This window comes from Otolemur garnettii, unplaced genomic scaffold (genome assembly GCF_000181295.1).
Source record: "Otolemur garnettii isolate 467f Iridium unplaced genomic scaffold, OtoGar3 scaffold00029, whole genome shotgun sequence".
Lineage (NCBI taxonomy): Eukaryota > Metazoa > Chordata > Mammalia > Primates > Galagidae > Otolemur > Otolemur garnettii.
In genome coordinates, this window is record NW_003852424.1 from 18,952,698 (window position 1) to 18,962,026 (window position 9,329).

The window sequence follows — 9,329 nt, forward strand, 5'->3', positions numbered from 1 at the left end:
GGAAGTATGGAGAAACCTTAAAGAACTTAACCTAGACCTCCCATTTGATCCTGTAATCCCACTATTGGGCATCTATCTAGAAGAAAAAAAAAACCTTTTACTATAAAGACACTTGTACTAGGCTGTTTATCGCAGCCCAATTTACAATCACTAAAACGTGGAAACAGCCTAAATGTCCTTCAACCCAGGAATGGAGTGGCAAGCTGTGATCTATGTACACTATGGAGTATTATTCAGCTATCAAAAAAAAAATGAAGATTTTACAGCATTTGTAATAACCTGGATGGAGGTGGAACACATTATTCTTAGTGAAGCATCACAGGAATGGAGAAGTAAGAATCCTATGTATTCGACTTTGATATGAAGAAAATTAATGACAATTAATGACATGGTGGGGCATAGGGGAAGGGGAGATCAGACTGAGAAGGAGTGAGGGGGTGTGGGGAAAAATATATGTATAGATCTACTTGAAGTCTTTTGTTATTGACTGCTTGGGTGAGGGAATTAAAAGCAGCAGATGGAGATTTTAGTTATGCCCTTTGAAAAGGAAACTGGGAGTCAGAGACCAGCAGGAACAAATGAAATAATGGAAACACCCATGAACCTAATGAGGCTGTTCTTTCCCCACGTGTGTTGTGTTTCTTTCTGTATCTAGGATGTAGCAGAACATACACCTCAATTGTGACTTTTATCACACTCTTGTAAACAGCTGTTTGCTCAGCTGTCTTCCTACTCTATTGTCTACTTTTGCTGGCACCTATCTTTAAGGACAAATTTTACATTAAAAGTCTGCATGCATTAATGAAGGGTTGAGTGGGAAAAAAACTGTGAGGATCACAAAAAGGCTTAACTTGCAGCATAGGTAAGCTCACAGGTGTGTGATACTATGCTTTCTCAACCCACATGTGTACACAGAAAAGCAGTAGAATACTATATACAGAAGTGGTTTTCCGGTTTCTTGACTATAGCTTTGAGGCTCACAGTGGCTATTTTTGTCCTTGAAAGTGTGAATTGGGCCTGGGCACATGTCAATTCAATCTAAAGCCACTGACCTTCAACAAGGCCAGGTGGGAGCTAGTGGCTGAGTAGTAGGTTCCTCCTAAATGAAGAGAATGTCTAGCCTGCTGATAGGAAAGAAAAAGCTTAGTGAATCAAGAGTACATCAGACAAATATTTTTCATGATATTTATGTGACTACTTTGAGTTAATGCCAGTGATTAGAAGGATTTAGAACACAATGCTTACAAAACTTTCATTTATGACATATCTAGCCCAAAGATCCTTCTCTTACTAGAGGAAATTTTCAGGGAACTTACAGGAAACTTTCAGCAATAGCTCTACAATAATAAAAATACTCAACTGGTTTAAACCAAATGTTTTAAAGAGGCTACATGGCTGGTTATTTCAGTGACTCCATGATGTTATCAGGACCCATGATACATTTTTACATCATTTCATTGTTTTGAATCTTTCCACTCTGTCATTCTTAGCATATGGGTCTTATACTCCAACTGGTTCCTCACAGTGGCTCAAACCCTTACAATTTCATGACAAAATCCAGAATAAAAATAAACCTCTTCACTGTATCTTTTGTTGAGAACTTGTCCTATATGCTCATCAGTAAATTTTCCCTGACATTGGCTAAATTTGTTTTTCATGCTTTTTACTTATCTATTTATTGTTATGAAGAAGGGGTCCACTATGATTAATTATGTCTGTCTAATTATGCCCTGGAACTGAGAATGGGACCCACCTCCTCTAAAGTTAAGGAAGTATGAGTTATATGAATAACATCACTATTCTGTTGGACAGTAGGAATGGGGGAAGTGGTGTCAGTGACTTCTAATTAAATAGCCAAGTATTATCAGCTGCTATCCCCTACCCTATCCCTATATTTGAAATAAAATAAACATTTTGTTTTTTTACCATTTTTGAGAGTGCTGTACCTTACATTAACTCACAACAGGCCATACTAGATTTCTAGATGTAACCATAATGGAAATTGAACTACAAGATCTAATTTTTTTATTATTATTTTTTGAGACAGAGTCTCAGTATGTTGCTCTTAGTAGAGTGCTGAGGCGTCATGGCTCACAGCAACCTCAAACTCTTGGGCTTAAGAGATTCTCTTGCCTCAGCCTTCCAAGTAGCTGGGACTACAGGTGCCCTCCACAACACCTGGCTATTTTTGTGATTGTTGTTGTAGTTGTCATTGTTGTTTAGTAGGCCCTGCGCAGGGTTTGAACCCACCAACCTCCATGTATATGGCTGGTTCCCTAACCACTGAACTATGGGCACCAAGCTTACAAGTTCTTATTTTAATATGTGCTGCTTAAGTGAGCACACCTACAACTTCTATAAGGTACTTGTACTCAGAAATGATGAAAACAATGACATTAATTGAATGTGGTTACATATTGACTTATAAATCAGGATCGTCTAAATCTGGCAATTAGAAGTACCATATATCACAGACCTTTTTGACTACATAGTAGAATAGTATGGCAGAGTCTGAATCTGAAGTGTCAGAGGTCAATGTACATCACAGTAAAGAGATCTGAATTTCAACCTGAAATACCTGTCTTGATCCTTGACAGAGCAGGACTATCAAATTTCTAATCCTGGCAATCAGTAATTTATGCTACCTAAGTCTATTTATAAACTATATAGTTCTCATTGGTTCCCAGGCTTATTTTTGCAGTTTCCTCAATTACAGTTGGTATTTTTAATTTGTTTCATCTTCATAACCTGTTCATCTTGGGTATAACCATAGTTTAATGTTTTCTGTCCTAACTTTTACTCTTTGTTCTTATCATGATTCATGTAGAGGTAACTTGACATGGAGACAAAGAACAGGCATAGAGAAAGACCCAGGTTAAAATCCCAACTCTGCCTTTTATTAGCTATGTAAATTTAGACAAATCAGTAAGTGATAATACCTACTTTGCAAGTCTGTTGTAAAATTAAGTGATATAATTCAGATAAAGTGCCTAGCAGATATTTAGGCTTTCAATAAAATGTAGTTATTATTGACAACATGTCCATCTCCTTTCCAAACTTCTAATGCTTACCCTCAATAACTCAAAAGACATTTATTGAATATTAATTACTAAACAAAATGTGAACCAACCTCTTAAGAATTCCAAGATAAAGCCTAAATGTCATTCTCATAACCTCTACTCAGAGAAATAAATCTACATTCATCTATAATGAAACAGGAGATGTGCTACCCCAGAAATAAGAAGAAAATGCTCTAGTAGCATAGAAACAGAGCAATTAACATTAGAGTGGAAGTCATGTGTCTCCATGACATCACATTTGAGCTGAATCCTGAGGAAGAAACAAATTTGACCTTGGGAGGAAGGGAATAAAGAGCCAGAGGATTTAGGTTGTGCAGAGACTCAATGTCACGAAGGTATCCTCCATATTTGAGGAAAGCATTTCGATGTGGCAGAGCTATAGTAAATAGGCATGGGGAAGGGGGCCTGAAGGAGCAGGGAAAAGCGGAAAAGGGGGCCTGAAGGAGCAGGGAAAAGGCAGGTGGAAAGGGTATGTGAGTGCTTCTAAAATACTGGCAATATTATGCTTTTTAGATCTAGTGTTTAATTTATTATGTTTCAAACTGTGCATACACTTTATGTTTTTAGCATGTATATCACATGCCACAATAAAAAATGAAAACATTTTAAAGGATAGTTTGGTGCTTGTAAACTTCATGTCTATCAAGATAAGGAATTTATTCTGCAAGAAGGCAAAATAGATTTTTCTAAGAAGTATATCCTCAGCTCAGTGTTTTAGGAAGGTCAAGTCTGGCAGCACTGTAGAGGTATACCAAAATAGGGGAGAAGCCACTTCCAGAGGCCTGGTAGTATGAACAGGAATGACAAAGGCTCACTCCGGCTCCTCAGGTATGAGAAGGGATCAGAGAAGACAACAGAGAAGTCTGCTCGAGGTGGAAAAGAAAAGCCTTGCTGATTCACTGGAAGCAGTGAGCAAAGGGAATTTAGGATAGTGCTAGCATGGTGGATCAGGAGATGTCATTTACCTTCACTGAAAAGTAACAATGATTTGGAAAGAAATATATTAATTATCTGAAATATAATAGTATCAACATTGCTACTGACCTTAACTCTCCTGCTTTTTTCCTAACATAGGTATAGTTGTATATGCTATGTTTTCTAAATGGCTTCTCTGCAATTTCCATGGCCTAATTATACAATATGTACGATTAATATCTGTGGCATTCTCATTGCTATCAACAATTACCACATTCTTCCTACACAAAGCCTCTTTCTACTTGGGTCTTTTGCATTGATTCCTTTTCATCTCCAAATTACACTCTTTAATCTGCTCTTTCAATTATAAAATTTGAGTATAATCAGACTAGTACATATAGCCATCAGTTTATATATATATTTCACCCAATTTATACAAATTATGGCCTAATTCTGTAGCTTCCTTAAGTTCCACTAAAATTTGCCATTCAGTCACAATATCCTTTTGTTTAATTCCTAACAAACCTAAAATCCCTTGAAATTTATAGTTAAAAATGTATGTCTTGAATCTGTGTTTCAAATAGTAGAAATGGCAGAATTTTACTTTAGTTATTCTAACTTCAGTTTCCTGCAGTCAAACTGCTGAATCAAACTTCTAGGACCTCTATCTTCTGTACCTTTAAGTCACTAATATTATTAATTTTTGCTTATCCTACAAACATCCTCTTATAAAGTCAGATATCAGAAGGAAGAAAAACTTTATAAAAGCACAGAGATACTATACTAATTTCTCCCTTAAATTTATACATTTGGTAAAATTCATCAGTGAACCCATCTGGGCCTGATGTTTCTATTTTGGCAAGTTGTTAATTATTGATTCAATTAAAAAAATTTTTTTTGATTCAATTTTTAATAGATACAGGCCTATTATAATTGTCTGTTTCTTGTGTGAGTTTTGGTAGATTGTCTTTCAAAGGTTTAATCCATTTCATCTAGGTTATTAAATTTGTGAGCATAGAGTTACTTATCTTTCTTTACTACCCGTTTAATATCCATGGAATAAATAGTGATGACCTCTCTTTTATTTCTGATATTACTTTTTTTTTTTTTTGAGGCAGAGTCTTGTTCTGCACCCTGGTATTATAAAAGCTCACTATCGCCTCCAACCTGTGGGCTCAAGCAATTTTCTAATACCTTCATTGAATGCTATAAATTTTCTTCTAAGTGCTACCTTCATTACATGACATAACTTTATAAATTGTGTCTTAATTTTTATTTAGTTTGAACTATTTTAAAGTTTTTCTTAACATTTCTCTGATTCATGTGTTACCTCAAAGAATATCATTTAGAAGAGTGTTGTTTAATCTTCAGGTATTTTCAAGTTTTCCAGCTATATTTCCGTTATTGATTTCTAGTTTAGTTCCATTGTAGTAAAATAACACCATTTCTCATTACAGTTCCACCCTATTGTTTGGTGCATATACATTAAGGATTGTAAACTGACATTTTTATCATTATGTTACGCTCCTCTTTATCATTGGTATTTTTATTTCTCTCAACTCTGCTTTTTCTAATATTAATTTAGCTACTCCAGATTTCTTTTGATTAGCATTAATATGGTATATATTTCTCTGTCCTTTACTTTTAATGTACATATATCTTAAATTTAAAGTATTTATGATAGACAAATGGTTAGCTGGAAAATAGAATAATAATTTCCAAGCTGCTGTATGTTTTCTTTGGGTGGGGCTGGTCTGGGTTGACTGTCTTTCATTTAAGGTGAACACAGTCTATCTCACTGGTTTACAAACTTTAGTGTGCATCAGAATCACTTGGAGTGTTAATTGTAACACATTGTTGGTCCCTTTCCAGATAATGACCATGCTGCTGGTCCAGTAATTATACTTTGAGAACAACTGTTATAGCCTCCTGTGGCTTGACTGTGGCAGAAACCATGATTCTGGAGCATAGTTTGGTACATAGAAGGAGAAGTCCAAGTTCTACAAGCTGAGCCACACACTTACACAAAAAACAGTTATGACTTGATTATATGGATGGCACATGACTAGTTCCATTTTAGATGAGCAGGGGAAAAAATAATTCATTACATCAGGTGGATGCCTAAAAAATAATTCATTACATTAGGGCTTAATTCTATCAGAAATGTGTGTTAACTCACAGGAAATATGAACCCAAACCCAGTTGTATACACACTCCATACATAAGAATAATTTTAGGATTTTTTCAGGTCTATGTATCTGTAGGAAACAATTCTCTGGATTAGTAGCTTCTGTACTACTTAATCAGCCTTGATAAAGACAATAATTTATTAATGTTCTTTAGTGACAATCTTCTTTTATATGAGTTGGACAAACTCATATAAAGGGCAAACCTATAGACTTTAAGAAGTCAGAATTCTAAGACTTTTTTACCTTTGAACTTTACATAGCACCTTTCATAAACTCAGCATTTTTCTATCTTACAGTTTTTTTTGACACATCATACACACACACGGCAAATGGTAACTAACAAAACCAAGAGCATGTACAAAAGATGGTGCCATAGGAGGTCCTTGGCTGCCCCTTCTCCCACAAACACACAGAATAAACATCTACATATGAATCAATTCCCACTGAGAGAAATCCAGAAACTAGTTGAGAGACTCTGATACAACACGCAACTGAGACACACTGAAGCTGAGACACACTTGAGTCATAAACCCCACCCTGGGCAGAGTATCTAATAATTGGTAGGGAATTTTCAACTCCCAGCTTCTCTCAGAAGAGCAAAATCTTTGGAATACAAATCTACTCCCAGAATTTTTACAGTTACCACTTGCTCTGAGTCATTTAGGTTTGAGAGATGAAGGTGCTAAGCATTCTCAAAATCCTTGGGACCACAGAAAATTAAAAGGCTTTATCAAATGGGCATGGGGATATTTCCATAGGCTAGTCACCTGGATTCAGTGCAGAGAGGGCAGACAATAATGCCCAGCTCCCAGTTTCTACCTGGACAGTGTTAGACTACATACCTAATATCCAGACTCTTCCAGCTGTTGCTTCACAGTCGAACTTCTAGCTGGCCTGCCTCTAGGAGCTGAAGGGGCAGGCAATTAGTAGTCCTCTGAGTGTGTGAGCACTTGACCCAGCTTTTCTCCCTGGGGTCACTCCAGAGATAGAACCAAGTCTCCAGCAACCTGCTTGTCTCTGTGAGCTATCTGTTGTCATTTACTAGGCCCCTAAACATAACAGCAAAACAATAGTTTGGAAGTGTACAGTCTGAGAGTGCAGGCATTTGCCATGCTACCCTTTCTGCCTGGGCAGGTGATTAACTCCAGCTCCCAGCTTCCCCTTGAGGAGAGAAAGAATTAGACTAGATATACAGCACTCCAAATTGTCTAGCTGCTACATGAAGAACTGATTTCTATCTTGCCTGTTTAAAGACACTAAAAGGACTTAGCATACTTAAGTTTCTGGGGTCATCAAGAACAAAAACAATGGTTTGGATGAACATAAAGGTTTTAAAGGCAACCAGAATTTCTGGTTGGACTGACTAGTGAGGTTCTTATCCTATATATGGCCAATTTGTGAAGAGTAGGAGAGATAGGTGTTTTATCTAATGTTCAGAAACTAATACAAAGTCAAGGGAAGTAAAGAAACATGGAAATGCATTCCAAATAAACAAAAATCCCAGAAAATTCTCCAGAGACTCACTCTAATGAAATAAAGATTAATGACCTATCACATGGAGAATTCAAAATAATGGCCATAAAGATGCTCACTGAGGTCAGGAGAATAATTCATGAAGGTGAGAATTTCAGCAAAGGGTCATAAAATATTAAAAAAGTACCAAAACGAAGAAAACAGTATCTGAACTGAAAAATACAATAGAAATGTTCAACAGCAGACTAAATTAAGGAATCAGGGAACTTGAGCACAGGTCATTAGAAATCATATGATAGGAGCAGTTATAAAGAAAAAGTGAAAAAGAGTGAGAATAGCTTAGGGACATGGGACAACATCAAGCTGACCAAGTAATAGCAGTACAATAAAAATAGACTTCAATACTTCACTTTTCATAATGGATAGAACATCAGATAGAAAATGAACAATACTGTAGACCAAATGGGCTTAATAGACACATTCAGAACTTTTCACTCAATAGAAGAACACATATTCTCCTCAAGTATACATGGCTCATTCTCCAGGACAGATTGCATGTTAGATTATAAAACAAGTCTTAACAAATTAAAAAATATAAAAATTATACCAAAAGTATCTTTTTAACCACAATGGAATGAAACTATTAATATAAATCAGTAACAGAAAATAGGAAAATTTACAAATACATAGAAACTAAATAATACAATCTTGAACAAACATTGGGTAAAATAGGAAATCAAAATTTAAAAATAGGAAAGAAAAATTTAAAAATTATCTCCAAATATACAAAACAAAAACATAACCTACCGAAACTTATCAAATGCAGCAAAGGCAGTACTAGCAGGGACATTTATAGTGATAAATGTCTACATTAGAAAAGAAGTACTCAAATAAACAACCTAACTTTATGTTTTAAGGAATTAGAAAGAACAACTTAACCCCAAAGTTAGCAGAAAAAAGGAAATAATAAAGATCACTACAGAAATAGACTAGAAAAACAATAAAAAAATCAATAAAGCTAAAAGTTACTTTGAAAATATAAATGAAATCAACAAATGTTTAGCAAGATAACTGAGGGGGGAAAAGAGAGAAACTCACATTAAAATTAGAAATTAAAAAAAGTTTAATTTTTTTAACATTGGAAACAATGTTGTCCAACAATAAACCAGAATTTTATTTTGCTGAGTTGTACTAACAACAACAACAACAACAAAATATTGGTCCAGCAAGCTGGACTACATCAAAAAAGCTGTTAAGACTGATAAACAAATTCAGTAAAGTTAAAGAATATAAAATCAACAAATGAATATCAGCTGTGTTTATTTACACCACCAACAAACTATCTAAAAAATTTTTATGAATCCCATTTACAATTGCTACAAAAAATTAAAATACTTAGAACTAGACTTAACCAAACATGAAAGATTTGTATACTGAGAACTGCAAAACATTGGTGAAAGTGGGCGGCACCTGTGGCTCAAAGGAGTAAGGCACCAGCCCCATTAAGCCAGAGGTGGCACGTTCAAACCCAGCCCCAGCCAAAAAACAAAACAAAACAAAACATTGGTGAAAGAAACTGAAGAAGACACACATTAATGGAAAGATTTATGGATTGGAAGAGTCAATATTCCTTTTTAAAAAAAAAAATTGCTTTCAATTTCTGCTGGCTTTC